Source organism: Jaculus jaculus, chromosome 1 (assembly GCF_020740685.1).
Source record: "Jaculus jaculus isolate mJacJac1 chromosome 1, mJacJac1.mat.Y.cur, whole genome shotgun sequence".
NCBI classification, from domain to species: Eukaryota; Metazoa; Chordata; class Mammalia; order Rodentia; family Dipodidae; genus Jaculus; species Jaculus jaculus.
This window is the reverse complement of record NC_059102.1, coordinates 241,957,302-241,973,757: the sequence shown is the minus strand read 5'-3', so window position 1 is coordinate 241,973,757 and position 16,456 is coordinate 241,957,302.

Genomic DNA, 16,456 nt, shown 5'->3' with positions numbered 1-16,456 from the left:
TCCTTGAGTTCAAGGCCACCGTGAGACTACATAATGAGTTCCAGGTCAGCCTGAGCTAGAGTGAGACCCGACCTCGAAAAAACAAAGCAGGGCTGGAGAGATGGCTTGGCGGTTAAGCGCTTGCCTGTGGAGCCTATGGACCCCGGTTCGAGGCTCGATTCCCCAAGACCCACATTAGCCAGATGCACAAGGGGGCGCACACATCTGGAGTTCATTTGCAGTGGCTGGAGGCCCTGGAGCGCCCATTCTCCCCGCCCCCCTCTCTCTCTCTGCCTCTTTCTCTGTCTGTAACTCTCAAATAAATAAATTAAATAAACAAAAAAATTAAAAAAAAAAACAAAGCAAAACAAAACAAAAAGATGAAAACTGACACCTCAGAATTTGTTCTCTGGCTCTTGCTTTTTCTTCACAAGACCCACAGGTAAGAAGAGAGAAGATTTGTTCTAGAAGTCCCCTCCATGCGCCTGCCGCTAGGAAGAACCATGCCAACCCCAGGTAGACAAGACAACCTGCCCTGCTGCCACGCCTACCACGGGCGAGCACCCTTGGCTGCCCAGGAGCATCTATGAAGCGTGGCTGGAGGCCGCCAGCACTGTCCACGCTGCCCCCGCTGCCCTCCCCTCAATCCTCTGCTTCTCTATTTTGGAACTCTGGCTGCCTGTGGCTTCCTGATTCTCATGACCTCCTGTGGACTTGGAGTCAGAAAGCCTCGTCCTGAGCGAAGCGTGGTGACTCATGTCATCCTAGCACTTGGGAAGTGAGGCAGGAGCACTGCCATTGAGTTCAAGGCCGGCCTGGGCTTTACAGTGAGAGACTCTGTGTCAAAATAAACAAAAAGAAAATGGGAGAGAAGAGAATAGGACAGGACAGAAAAAGAAAGAAAAGAAGGGCTGGAGAGATGGCTTAGCAGTTAAGGCACTTACCTTCGAAGCCTAAGGATCCAAGTTCAATTCTCCAGGTCCCACATACGCCAGATACACACGGGGGCACATGCATCTGGAGTTCATTTTCAGTGACTAGAGGCCCTGGTTTCCTCTCTCTCTCTCTCTCTCTCTCTCTCTCTCTAATAAATAAGTAAATCAGAAACAAAAAGGAAGGGAAAGAAAAGAAAACCTTGCCGGGCTTGGTGGCACAAGCCTTTAATCCCAGCACAGCACGTACTTGGGAGGCAGAGGCAGGAGGATCACTGGCCATCCTGAGACTACATAGTAAATTCCAGGTCAGTCTGGGCTAGAGTGAGACCCTACATCAAAAAACCAAACCAAAAAAAGAAAAAGAAGAGGAAAGAAGAAAGAGGAGAAGAGAGGTAAGGAGGGACAGAGGAAGAAAAAATTCTCGTTCTACTATATTGGAAGGGCCAAAGCCTCAAATTCTTTGAGCCTCAGTTTCCCCATCTGTAAACTGAGTGTAATAATACCCATTACTATGAGGATCACATGGGATAATGGAGGGGAAGCAGTTTTGTAACCTGCAAGCTGCCCCGCTCACGGGAAGCTGATCATTAGTTCCTTCACTTCTCAGACACCAAAGGGAGAAGAGCTGGGGAAAGCAGTCAGAGTTGGGGACAAGGCGTCACCTCTGGCCCTCCAGGTGACCGTGGGAAAGAAGACCTGTAACCTCTGTGCCTCGGTTTCCTCCTCAGGAAAGGAGGAGTCATGAGCGGGGTGCCGAGGGGAGGAGGTGCTCATAAACAGCGATGGCTCATCTCCATTTCAGGGCCGCTTCCAAGCTCAGCACTGCCAATTACTGTTTATTGAGCACATGCGATGCGATGTGGTGATGCGGGGCGGGCTGGTAAACAGACCTTCTGAAGGCCAAGGCCTGGTCTCCATCCGGAGCAGGCAGCCTCGCCCAGCCCCGCCAAGGCGCAGAACCAGCTTGTCCATGCTGCCCCTGGGAAGCCAACTTGGGTAGAACGATGGCTGGCCTCGTGCCAGGCATAGGCCATGCGCACCTGGCAGGGCCCCCCATAGTCAGAAAAAGAAGGGGCTTTCTGGCCCCCGGCTGCTGATTTCTGTTCATCGGGGTCTTGTCCTGTCCCTCCTTTCTGCTGCTGCTTCCTTCCGGTTGAGACTCCAGCTGACACCATGACCTCCTCCTCCTCCTCCTCCTCCTCACTGGTCCCCGCAGCTTTGGCCTTGCTCCTCTCCCATCCATTTCACTTCCTGCTGTCAGACAATCTTCCTGACAGCACAGTTTTTAGTCTTGCACCTTCCTTCCTGCTGGACACTGGCAATGATTCCTGGTCGCCTGAAGGATAAAACCCAATCAAAACATGAATTTCTTTCAGACCCAAGCTGACTGGGAGTTGGGTGCCAGCTTTGCCCTTCTTAGTCGGGCCACTTCAACCTTGCTGGGCACTCGGGTCTCCACTGCAAGCTGAGGCCAAGGGTACTGGTATTAAACTGTGAAATACGGGCAAGGAGCAGTGCCTCGCTCGGAGAAGCTGCCCAGTCCTCTCCCCTCGCCTCTCCTCCTCGGTCTTGCTTCCTTCATCATCTCCCCTGCACAGGGCACCGGTGAGCCTCGTTGCACAGGCACCAGCTGTGGGAGACTGATGCTGGCCACCAATGCAGCATGCGGATGAGCCCCCAGAGGGCACTGAGAAGAAGGAAAGGGGCTTTGGGATTAAAGACTGCCACGTCAGACTGAAGGCCTCAAAGGAAAAGAAAAGATAAAGAAGTCTGCTCAGAACACAGTGTGGAAATCCTGTGAACTCACCCTGTGGCAAGCACACTGGTTCTTGACACATAAGAAAGACTTTTTAGCCAGGGGTGGTGGAGTATACCTTTAATCTCAGCACTCAGGAGGCTGAGGTAGGAAGATCACCGCAAGTTGAGGCCAGCCTGAAACTACACAGTGGATTCCAAGTCAGCCTGGGCTAGAGTGAGAACCTACCTCGAAAAACTCAAAAGAGGGGCTGGAGCGATGGCTTAGCAGTTAAGGCACTTGCCTGGGAAGCCTAAGAATCCAGGTTTGATTCCCTATATCCCATGTAAACCAGGTGGCACATGTGTCTGGAGTTCTTTGGCAGTGGTTAGAAGCCCTGACATACCCATTCTTCTTTCTCATAAATAAAAAATAAAAATAAATAATTTTTTTAAAAAGAAAGATATATTTTTTTTTAATAACATTGAGCAGAACCTTAAAGGGGCTCTGCTCAGCCTCTGGAGAGCCCTCATTACTTCAAAGACATTATACAGCCAAAAGAGGGATGCTGGCCACGAAGTCCCTGTTCCTACAGCCAGGAGCTTTGAGGCAGCCCGAGGACACGAGCAGCGGCTATGGCCCGAGAACCAGCTAATGCAAGGACAACAACAGGATGACTTCATTCAGTGACTTATCAAAACCCACAATGCCTGCAAACCACAGCACCTGCCAAGAAAGAATGAGTCACCAGTACACACAGGAAGGAGGGGCTGGGTGGGACGGGGTGGGAGGGTGGGTTGAGGTGGGCGGCATGGCAGAGGAGAAAAGCAAGTACTCTGACAACACACTGGTTCAAATCTCTGCCACTCAGCTTCCCTGTTTTTTAAAAACGGGATAGTGGGCTGGAGAGATGGCTTAGCGGTTAAGGCGTTTGCCTGCAAAGCCAAAGGACCTCAGTTCAATTCCCCAGGACCCATGTAAGCCAGATGCACAAGGGGGCACATGCATCTGGAGTTCCTTTGCAGTGGCTGGAGGCCCTGGCGCGCCCATTCTCTCCCTCTCTCTATCTGCCTCTCTCTCTCTCTCAAATAACTAAATAAAAATAAAGTTAAAAAAAAAACAGGATAGTGTATGGTGTGTACGTGTGTGTGTGCAGCTGTGCATGCATGCAGAAGCCAGAGGAGGATGCTGGGCGTTCTCCCTCGGTCTTCGGCTTTATTCCCTGTGGCGCTATACTGGCTGGCCTGCAAGATCCAGGGCTTCTCTTACCTCCGTGCCTTCAGCACTAGGGTTGCTAACATGCTTGACCACGCCTTGCTTTTTTTCTTTTTTTGTAAGGTGTGTGGTGTGTGTGTCTGTGCTGTGCATGTGGTATGTGTGCATGTATGTGCAGGTGAACTTGCAGACCCTGAGGACAGAGGAGAGCCTTGGGTGTCCTTCCTTTGTCACTGATCCACGCACTTCCTTCCTTAACAAGGAATCTCTTTGAACATATAGCTGTGGTTTTCATGAGCGCCGTGCCAGACACTGAAAATATAAAGCAAGCGTAAGATACCTTTGCCCTTAAGGCCTCGGGGGCCAGAGAGAACTAGGCTGATCAAGAGACGGACATCTTTTGCAGAGGGTAGCCAAGAACACTCTGGAAGCCCTGAAGAGCCCCAGAAAGGTGACTAAGGAAGGTTTCACAGAGGTGACACTTGAGCTGCGTCTTATGGAACTGCTGAGCAAGCAGATCTGTGCCACAGTTAGGTTGTGATTCTGTCCCCAGCCTTTGTCACACACAAGCTTGTTGCCAGGCCGACCACTGCATGGAGATAGCACGTCAGTTGCACCTGGGTTCTTACAAGCAGAAATTCCAGCCGAATGCCCTTGACCTTCAGTGGTGAATGGTGTCCTCTGATCCTGAAGCAGGTGGTCCAGTCAGGATGGACTACAGCGTTTGCCTCCGTGTTCAGTGCCATCTGCAGACATGAAAATGCTGTGCTTTGGCTGCAAGGTCACTGAGAAATCAAGCTGGAGCTGAACTGAAAACCTCCCTATAGTGTAGTAAGCTGGAAAAAGCTACACTTCACGTAGCCCTATGGGAGAGAGAAGTCATCAGTAATGATATTAGTAGACACTGAAAGCCTTAAGTTTGGCCAGCCAGGCCAAATGACCCAACAGGTACAATAGTGGCATGTCTGTTATGGGGCAACCCAACTACTCTCTAATTGCACTAAAGACCTGCTCCATGATTGGTACTGAAAACCTAATCAAAAGCCTATGGTGGGGGAGGTCAGGAGCCCTCATAATGTAACGCCTGCTCTTGTCTGGCTAAATGCATATATTATGTTCACTAAACTGCCCTTTAAGCACTTTTCTTAACACTCATACCTATATAATATTAATGCTATTCTCACTTTTGGTTAGAGAAACTTCTCTTTTCAGATGGCAACGACCACTGGGATGATCCAAAAGGCAGCATAGTGCTGAGAAAAAGTGACAGAGGAGTGCTCAGCACTGAGTCATCTCCATCACACCTTCCAAGGCTCAGGGTCCATTGCTGAAGAGGTGGCAGAAAGAATGTAAGAGCCAAAGGAAAGGTAGGACTCCTTACAACATGCTCCTCCAGACACAAAATGGCCTGGATATCCATGACCTCACAGTACTAGAATTACCTTCACAAAACCCTCATAATAGGAGGAAAAAATGACATCAAAATAAAAGAGATACTAGAGAGACTGAGAGAGGAAGGGAAAATGATGGAGAGTTGATTTGTGAAGGGGAAAGTGGGGAGGGAGGGAATTATCATTGTTTATTGTCTATAATTATGGAAGTTTTCAATAAAAAAGTTTAAAAAAATGAGAATGTAGGAGTGTGTTCATAGGAAGCTATTAAAAAATCACATTTCCCTGAACTGAAGAGATGGCTTAGCAGTTAAGGAGCTTGCCTGCAAAGCCTAAGGACTCAAGTCCAATTCTCCAGTGCTCATGTGTGTAAAACAGATACACAAAGTGGCACATGCTTCTGGAGCTTGTTTGCAGTGGCTGAAGGTACTGGTGTGCCCATTCCCCATTCTCTCTCTCTCTCTCTCGCTCGCTCTCTGTCTTTCTCTCCCTCTGTCAAATAAATGAGTAAAATATTTTTAATTATTATTATTATTTATTATTTGAGAGAGAGAGAGAGAGAGAGAGAGAGAGAGAGTGGGCACTCCAGGATCTCCAGCCATTGCCAACAAACTCCAGACACATGTGCCACATCACCTTGTACATCTGGCTTATGTGGGTCATGGGGAATCGAACCTGGGTCTTTTGACTTTGCAGGCAAGCATTTCATCTGCTAAGCCATCCCTCCAACCCAAATAAATTATTTTTTAAAAATCTTTTCCCGAACCCTTCTACACTGCTGGTGGGAATGCAATCTGGTCCAGCCATTGTGGAAATCAGTGTGGAGGTTCCTAAAACAGCTAAAGATTGATCTACCATATGACCCAGCTATAGCACTCCTAGGCATATATTTGAAGGAATCATCTCATTTCCTTAGAAGTACATGCTCTACCATGTTTATTGCTGCTCGATTTATAATAGCTGGGAAATGGAACCACCCTAGATGTCCCTCAACTGATGACTGGATAATGAAGATATGGCACATTTATACAATGGAGTTCTACTCAGCGGTAAAGAAAAATGAAGTCATGAAATTTGCAGGAAAATGGATAGATTTGGAAAGGATTATACTAAGGGAGGTAACCCAGGCCCAGAAAGCCAAACACCACATGTTCTCCCTCATATGTGGATCCTAGCTACAGATGATTGGGCTTCTGCGTGAGAAGAAAAAACTCAGTAGCAGAGGCCAGTAAGTTAAAAAGGAGATATAAAGGGAAGAGAAAGGAAGGGAGAAAGGTACTTAATAGGTTGGTATTGTATATATGTAAGTACAATGTTTGAGATGGGGAGGGGATATGATGGAGAATGGAATTTCAAAGGGGAAAGTGGGGGGAAGGGAGGGTATTACCATGGGATATTTTTTATAATCATGGAAAATGTTAATAAAAATTGAGAAAAAAAATCTTTTCCAGAAATCTCTCCTGATCCAGGATCAGGTAGTAGTTGGAAACAACTGGGCCACTTCAGCCTGGAATGTGGAGGGGAAGAACCAGATGACCTGTGAAGTACTCTCTGGTCAGAGGAACTTGTAGATTTAGTGTCAGGCTTTGTAGAGGTAAATTATCCAGGCTCAAGGGGCTGCCCTTGGCTTTTCCCTGTAATTAAATAGTCAGGTCTCTGGTCACTAGGAAGGGCAGGCCATGGCAACCCCCTCCTGTACTCCGATGCCACAGGTATGGGAAACCTACAGAGGTCTAGGGAAACTGAACACTTTACCAAAAAGTATTCGGTACACCAGGAACCGAACACCGCCCATCAACATTCCTCAAAGAAACCATGCTTCTCTACAGGGCTCAAACAACCTAAGCCTTTCCTGCCTACAACTTCTCCCTACCACCAATCACCAACCCCCGAAAAAACAAGAAGACAGATAAAGCCATTTGGAAGGAAGCAGCTAAAATAATTCCACCTTGCTTCCTTGGCCCTGATGGGCACCTCGCTCACTCCTACATTCAGCTGCAGGAGGTATAGGTGGCTGTAAGGCAAACATCTGAACTACAGATGTAAGTCTGGCATAGGGTACTCAGGAAGACCCAGAGAGTCATCAAATTCCACACATCTCAGTGCCTGTCTTCTTATTGTTTGTTTCTGGGGAGTGCCCCATGAATGTGCAATAAGAAACAAAGTTGGCATCCTCTGAACAATGTGTCTCCCTCAGGCTGGGCATGGTGGTGCACCTATAACCCCACCCCTGGAAAGTTGCAGTAGGAAGTCAAGGTCATGGGTCATCTCAGACGCATCATGAATCTGATGAATTTGAGACCGGTCTGGATTACATGAGAACCTGTCAAATTTGTTTTGCTTGTTTTATTTTTTTGTTTTTCAAGGTAGGGTCTCACTCTAGCCTAGGATGATCTAGCCCAGAATTCACTATGGAGTCTCAGGGTGGCCTCGAATTTATGGCGATCCTCCTACCTCTGCCTCCCCAGTGCTGGGATTAAAGGTGTGCGCCACCATGCCTAGCTCAACTTCTTTTTTTTTTTTTAAAGCAAATTTTGCCTCCCTCTACATAAAATCTATCTATGGAGCCACAGAGTTAATTCTACTCAAAGGTGGAAGTAGGAACTGATTTCCCATAAGTACAAAGCGACTCCTTCCTCAAATGCTAGCAGATATCCAGAGAAGCAGAGAGTAGTGGTGGGTTTGATTTTTTTCAAAGCAGTAGCCCATTCCAGTCTCTTGGCCACCTTCAAAAACTCTTATGCGTGGGCTGGAAAGCTTACCCAGTGGTTAAGACACTTTCCTGCAAAGCCTAATGACCTGGATTTGATTCTTCAGTACCCACATAAAACCATACCCACAAAGGTGCATGCATCTGAATTCATTTGTAGTAGCTAGAGGTCCTGGTGTGCACATTCTCTCTCTCTCTCTCTCTCCTTGCAGATAAATAAATAAAATATATTTTTTTAAATCTTAGACTTGAGCCAGGCATGGTGGCACACGCCCTTAATCCCAGCACTTGGGAGGCAGAGATAGGAGGATCGCTGTGTGTTCGAGGCCACCCTGAGATGACACAGTGAATTCCAGGTCAGCCTGGGCTAGAGTGAAACCCTACTGTGAAAGAAAAAAAAAATCTTAGACTTGGGCTAGAGAGATGGCTTTGCAGTTAAGACATTTGCCTGCAAAACCTAAGGACCCAGGTTCGATTTCCCAGAACTCACATAAGATAGATGCACATGGTGGCACATGCACCTGGAATTCATTTCCAGTGGCTAGAGGCCTCGGTGTACCTATTCTCTCTCTCTCTCTCTCTCTCTCTCTGTCTGTCTGCCTCACTTCTCTCTGCCTCTCTCTGCTTGCAAATAAATATATATATTTTTTAAATCTTAGACTTAATCTCTAATGCAACAGGAATTAGAAACCTGGGCCAGTGGTCAGGCCTAGTGAGAGAGCATTTGTCTAGCATGAAATGGGCCCTAGTTTTGATCCCAACACCAAGGAAAGTCCTTTGTCCTTCCTACCGCTTGAGAACACAGCAACAATGTGCAATCTATGAAGCAGGAGTGGCCATCATCAGACACTACCACTTCAAGCACTTTGAACCTGGACTTCCCAGCCTCCAGAACATCAAGGAATAAATTTCTGATTATAAATTCCCCAGGACAGCTGTGGCATTTGGTATTTGGTTAATACACTTGTATTAACCAAATACCAAACTTGGGCTCTATAACCAGAACCTGCCTCAAACAAGCAAAACAGCCCTGGAATTACAGCTCAGTTGCTGAGGCCCAGGCATGCTAGCGTGCATGAAGTCCTGAGTTCTATCCCCGGCACCGAATAAACTAGGCATGGTGGCACATTTTTGTAATCCCAGCTCTCAGGAGGTGGAGACAGGAGGATCAGAAGTTCAAGGTCATCCTCAGCTACATAGTGAGTTTGAGGCCAGCTTGAGATACATGGGAGCCTGTCTCCAGATAGATAAATAGATAATCCTGGCTTAGGTACTTTGTTTTAGCAACACATATGGACAGGACATAACCATTCTGCTCTCTTTGGGGCCTGCTGTCTGTCAGCTGGTTCTCCCTCTCCCTACCCCTTCTCACTTCCCAGGGTAGAAGCTAAGAGTAGCTACCTTGTTCTTCCTACTCAGGACCAAAAGCCTTTGCAGTAGGCACAGAAATTTTTACCATCCCCAGTTATTGCCTTCTGGAAGTTGTGAAACAGACACATCCAAGATGTCTCTTTTCTCTCTAGTTTGGAATGAGACTCTGTTATTTGTCTCATATGTCTGTCTTTTATTTAAGTAGCCCATTGGAGTAAGAGTACAGCCTCCATCCAACCCATCAGAGCAGGGCCTAGTGGTACAGACCTGTAGTCCCAGCTAGTCTCAAAGGCCAGGCAGGAGAATCAAAAGTTCAAGGCTAAAAAAAAAAAAAAAAAAGTTCAAGGCTAACTGGGCCCAGTGGCTCAAACCTATAATCCCAGCACTTGAGAGGCTGAGATAGGAGATCTGCCATGAGTTCGTGAGTTTGATGCCAGCCTGGGCAATTTACCAAGACTCTGTCTCAAAATGAAGTGACAGCCCAATGTGGTGGCGCACGCCTTTAATCCCAGCACTTGGGAGACAGAGGTAGGAGGATCAGTGTGAGTTTGAGGCCACCTTGAGACTACATAGTGAATTCCAGGTCAGCTCGGGCTAGAGAAGAGTGAGACCCTACCTTGAAAAAACAAAACAGAATAAACCAAAACAAAATAAAGTGACAAAAAAGCTGGCCCCGCTTGACAGCTTACTATCTATAGATAGTAGTTCTGTACTGAGTTTCATCACCAGTAAATTTAGCCCACTGATCCTACTTCATAAGACTGCAAAAGGGAAAGCAACAATGAGTATGAAGTGGTTTGTTGCTTGTCTGGTGTATAATAAAGCTCACCACCTCCAGGAGGTTTCAAGGTCCAATTGCCATCAGCTATATGGTTCACTGAGGGGTAAGAACACAACCTTAGTATATATGCCCTGGCCAGCTGGGAAGCCTCAAGCTTAACTGTATGTTTGGAAAGGGTCACAAAGATAGGTGCTAAGAGGCTGCTTAAGTACCAGGAAGGACTGAGGAGGCTAGATTTGAATGGCCTGAGCCTTTCCAAAGCAGTAAATGCCACCCTCAGGTTAGGAGAGGTCTCTGGATAAGAAAAGATGGAAGGGGGTTTCTAGAATCCAGGCTCCAGTGTCAGCTTAAGAACCAGAGGGGGCCTGGAGAGATGGCTTAGCAGTGAAGGCACATGCCTGCAAATCCTAAGAACCAATTCTCCAGATCCCACATAAGCCAGATGCACATGGTGGCACATGAGTCTGGAGTTCATTTGCAGAGGCTAGAGGCCCTGGCGTGCCCATTCTCTCTCTATATCCCCCCGCCCCCAGGTGTTTCTAATAAATAAATAAATAAAAATAAATCTTTAAAAAAAAAAAAAAAAAGAACCAGGGGGACTGGAATTCAGTTCCTGGAGTGGAGACAGATATATAGATATAGATACAGACATAGATATAGATATAGATATAGATATAGATATAGATATAGATATAGATATAGATATAGATATAGATATAGATATAGATAGATATAGATATAGATAGATGGATAGATAGATAGATAGGCATTTTATATATATGTGTATATTTACGTATTTGGAGAGGAAGAGTATGAGTGCTCCAGGGCCTCTAGCCACTGCAAACGAACTCCAGACATGTATGTCATCTTGTGCATTTGGCTTTATTTGGGGACTGGGGATTCGAACCCTGGCCAGCAGGTGTTCCAACCAAGCACCTTTAACCACTGAGCCATCTCCCCAGCCCGGAATCAAGTTTTCATTGCTCTGCTCCCACCAAAGTTGGACTGTTCAGTCTTTCATCTCAATGATGCATTTCATGTTGCGATGAGATCTCACTGTATAGCCCAGACTGGCTCCAAACTGGAGATAACTCAGCCTCCCAAGTGCTAGGATTACAGGTGTGCACCCCGCTACCTGACTAACAGATGACACTTCTTAATCTATGGATTGTAAGACCTGAAGAGCTACTGGCAGGAGACACGGAGGACAAGAAAGCTTGTCAACTCAAGGTGGGCTGGGGTAGGAAGAGTCTTGGGCCCACAGAGAACTGCAATCACACTTCTGCTATTTACTACGCAAAAATGGGCTGTTTATTTATGCATGGGACAGTCTTTCTTTGTGTACTGTGGTTTGGCTCATGTGTCCCCCATAAACTTGGGTGTTCCGAGTGCTAGTCTCCCCAGCTATGGAAATTGGACCTTGAAACCTCCTGGAGGTGGTGTATTGTTGGGGGCGGGCTTGTGGGTGTTATGGCTAGTGTCCCCTTGCCAGTGTTTGGCACACTCTCCTGTTGCTATTGTCCACCTTATGTTGGCTAGGGGGTGATTTCCACCCTCTGCTCACACCATTTTTTTCCCCCTGCCATTATGGAGCTTCCCCTTGAGTCTGTAAGCCAAAAGAAAAAGTCCTTTTTTTTTCCCACAAGCTGCTTTTGATCGGATGATTTCTGCCAGCAATGCGAACCTGACTGCAACATATACCATACTGGCCTGGATGTCATATCCTTCTACCTCTGTCCTCTGCATGCTGGGATTATAGACCACTGTTCCCTGAGCTATTAGATCAACCTTTATGAAACTCAGTTTCTCCAACGATAAAATGTGAATAAGCCAGGAGTGGTAGCACATGTCTTTAATCCTAGCACTTGGGAAGCAAAGGTAAGAGGATCACTGTAAATTTGAGGCCAGCCTGAGACTATTAAGTAATTCCAGATTAGCCTGGGCTAAAGTGAGACACTACCTCAAAAAAAAAAAAAAAAAAAAAAGCCAGGTTTGGTGGTACATGCCTTTAATTCCAGCACCCAAGAGGAAGAGGTAGGAGGATCGCTGTAAGGCTCCAGGTCAGCCTGAGCTAGAGTGAGACCTACCTCAAAACAACAACAACAAAAACCTACCATATAGGCCTAAAGCAAGGGTGCCATTAAGTCTCCTATGTAAATCAGAGGCACTGTCTCACACTTGTAATACCAGCACTGGGAGGCAGAAACAGGAGGATGCATGCAAGTTAGAGGTCAGCTACATCTACATAGCTAGTTTCAGCCAGTCAGGGCTATATACAAAGACTCTGTCTCAAGAAAACCAAAACCAAACAAACAAATAAATATCTTTTTAAATATATTTTTATTTTATTTATTTATTTGAGAGAAAGAGGAAGAGGCAGACAGAGGAAAGACAGAGAGAGAGAATGGGAGCGCCACGGCCTCTATAGCCACTGCAAACGAACTCCAGGCACATGCGCCCCCTTGTGCATCTGCCTTACGTGGGTCCTGGAGAATCAAACCATGGTTCTCAGGCTTCACAGGCAAACGCCTTAACCACTAAGCCATTTTCCCAGCCTTTTTAAAAACTGTACTTTTATTTATTTATTTATTTATTTATGAGAGAGAGAGAGAAGAGGCAGACAGAGATAAAGAAAGAATAACAAATATCTTACGTAGAAAAAGCTCTTTATCACCTGCAAAGTCTTGTGCAGAGGCCGAAGGCTGTCAAAGGCTCTGAAACAGGGGCATGTGAGAGAACAGATGGCAAACCCTCCCAGTACGGAGGCCAGCAAGAATCTTTCCACTGGGTTGCCTTTGATCTTCATCTAAAACTTAATGAACACTTAGGGCATTGCTGACACTCTAATTAGGATTAAAAATTAAATGTAAAACTCATCCCTAGGTCCCTTCCCTCCACACTCACTTCCTTAGTTCTGCTGAGCACCATCATTAAACAAAAACTATTTTTAAATGTCATTAATTTGCTGTAGCCTGAAACAAATGAGCTACAAATATTTTGTTAGAAAAACAAGTCATGAACCAAACTTGAGTTTAAAAAAAAAAGAAACACAACAAAACAATAACCTAGTTAATAAGTTCCAAGTCAAATTAGAACTGAAACACTGCAGTTTCCAAAACAATCCAACCAGATTGAAATTCGAGCAGCAAAATATGCTCCTGAGTAAATCAAACTAATCCTGCGTATTATCGAAGGCCCTGAATCAGAAAGATGCCTCTGGCCCTCCCTGCTATTGTGTCAGGGTTTCCCATGTAAAATTCTGCCCTCTGAGCCAGACACACACCTGCAACCCCAGCACTGGGAAGTGGACAGAAAGAATGCAAGTTTAGAGGCCAGCCTAGACTATTGAGCCAGACCCTACCTTGCACTTACAAAATAAATAAATCAATAATAATAATTTTTTAAAAAGTCTGCACTCCTTCATTTCACGGGATGCACCAGATGTCTTGGATGTGCTCTCTCTGGCAAGTCAAAGGCAGGAAGACACAGTTCCTTCCCTCCCAAAGCACAAGGCCCAGCACACAGGGTTTTCCTGTGAAATGTACACCCTCGGCCCAGCTCAGTCTAACAGGACATTGGCCTGAGTTTACACAGGAAAATGGGACTTGGCACACCTTCTACGAAACCTCATTACTACCAGAATCAGAGCATAAAACCCACAATGCAACAACGAGCAAAACAGCCAACAAACACAATTGAGCCACGAAGGTCTCTGTGGTGACAGTGCCTAGGTGGTCCTCTGTGACTTGCTCCTCAAGCTACTGAGAAAGTGTCCTTTGATTAATTCCACATCCCACCCGTGTAGATTCAAACATGCTTCTAATGATCTCAGTAGATGGGCCCTCCACTCCTCTCCACAGGAATCCCAGGAAGTGGGGGGAATAAAATTGTTACTTGTGGAGTATAGATGACCACCCACACTCAATAAAGGGTGAGCTGGAAGCCAGCCCCCTGTTGAGAACACAGCAAGTTTCCTGTGGTAGCGAAATAGCCCAGCTTGCCACTGCTGCAGCTGCTGCTCTTTGCTTATCCCTCCTATGAACACAAGCAGAACTACCCATCCTTACTTACCCTCCTTGAACTCTCCCAGAACCACCCATCCTTATCCTCCTTGAACCATCCCAGAACTTTCCATCCTTATCCTCCGTGAACCCTCCCAGAACCACCCATCCTTATCCTCCTTGACCCTCCCAGAACCATCCATCCTTATCCTCCTTGACCCTTCCAGAACCACCCATCCTTATCCTCCTTGACCCTCCAGAACCACCCATCCTTATCCTCCTTGACCCTCCCAGAACCACCCATCCTTATCCTCCTTGACCCTCCCAGAACCACCCATCCTTATCCTCCTTGACCCTCCCAGAACCACCCATCCTTATCCTCCTTGACCCTCCCAGAACCATCCATCCTTATCCTCCTTGACCCTTCCAGAACCACCCATCCTTATCCTCCTTGACCCTCCAAGAACCACCCATCCTTATCCTCCTTGACCCTCCCAGAACCACCCATCCTTATCCTCCTTGACCCTCCCAGAACCACCCATCCTTATCCTCCTTGACCCTCCCAGAACCACCCATCCTTATCCTCCTTGACCCTCCCAGAACCACCCATCCTTATCCTCCTTGACCCTCCCAGAACCACCCATCCTTATCCTCCTTGACCCTCCCAGAACCACCCATCCTTATCCTCCTTGACCCTCCCAGAACCACCCATCCTTATCCTCCTTGACCCTCCAAGAACCATCCATCCTTATCCTCCTTGACCCTCCAAGAACCACCCATCCTTATCCTCCTTGACCCTCCCAGAACCATCCATCCTTATCCTCCTTGACCCTCCCAGAACCACCCATTCTTATCCTCCTTGACCCTCCCAGAACCATCCATCCTTATCCTCCTTGACCCTCCCAGAACCATCCATCCTTATCCTCCTTGACCCTCCCAGAACCACCCATCCTTATCCTCCTTGCCCTCCCAGAACCACCCATCCTTATCCTCCTTGCCCTCCCAGAACCACCCATCCTTATCCTCCTTGACCCTCCCAGAACAACCCATCCTTATCCTCCTTGACCCTCCCAGAACCATCCATCCTTATCCTCCTTGACCCTCCCAGAACCACCCATCCTTATCCTCCTTGACCCTCCCAGAACCACCCATTCTTATCCTCCTTACCCTCCCAGAACCACCCATCCTTATCCTCCTTGACCCTCCCAGAACCACCCATCCTTACCCTCCTTGACCCTCCCAGAACCACCCATCCTTATCCTCCTTGACCCTCCCAGAACCACCCATCCTTATCCTCCTTGACCCTCCCAGAACCACCCATCCTTATCCTCCTTGACCCTCCCAGAACCACCCATCCTTATCCTCCTTAACCCTCCCAGAACCACCCATCCTTATCCTCCTTGACCCTCCCAGAACCACCCATCCTTATCCTCCTTGACCCTCCCAGAACCACCCATCCTTATCCTCCTTAACCCTCCCAGAACCACCCATCCTTATCCTCCTTGACCCTCCCAGAACCACCCATCCTTATCCTCCTTGAAGCCTCCCAGCCTAAAATCTCCATTGTTTTCCATAAGTACAGGCCTCCATACTTGGATTGGGAAGCCTCTTTGGACCATTTAGGCTGTGGACAGGGGTGTCTTGTGGGTGTGCTCTCCCTCTCTGGGTTCCCATTCATTTGCAGGCTTCCTTCTCATGTCTTCTTGGCCCAGGACAAGTCCATGGTCTCTGCCATGGTGTCTAGGCCCAGTGTTCTTACCACCAGTCTTTTACTGCTGCTCACTGTTTTCTTCTAGCATTTTTGGCCAACCTGTTGTTAAGTTAGCTTCCTATGCAGTTGGTAGGTCTTGCATCCCCTTCCCTCCCCTGCCATTGGGTTCTTGCCCTGACCATGCATAGTAAGGACAGACACAGGACATAAGGATAGATGTCAATGCTCTGTCTGCCCTACCTTTACCCATCACCAAGCCTGTTATGCCTAAGGGCAAAAAGAAAATCCCTGGGCCAGTCATGGGGATGAACACCTGTAATTCCAGTACTCAAGAGACTGAGACAATCAGATTGTTGTGAGTTCTAGGCCAGCCAGGACTACTTTGTAAGACATTGTCTCAAAAACAACACCAAAACATAATTACATGGGGGCTGGAGAGATGGCTCAGCTGTTAAGGTGCTTAACTATGTGATTAATGTTAGAAAACATAATTACAACGAATTTTGCTGGAAGATCTTGATTAGCGTTATTTTGTAATTCTTTAATTAGCAATATTTCATTTCATAAAATAGAATAAATGTTCTAACAAGCTGGTCAGAGGAAGTTGGTTTTATAGGCAGAGAAAGG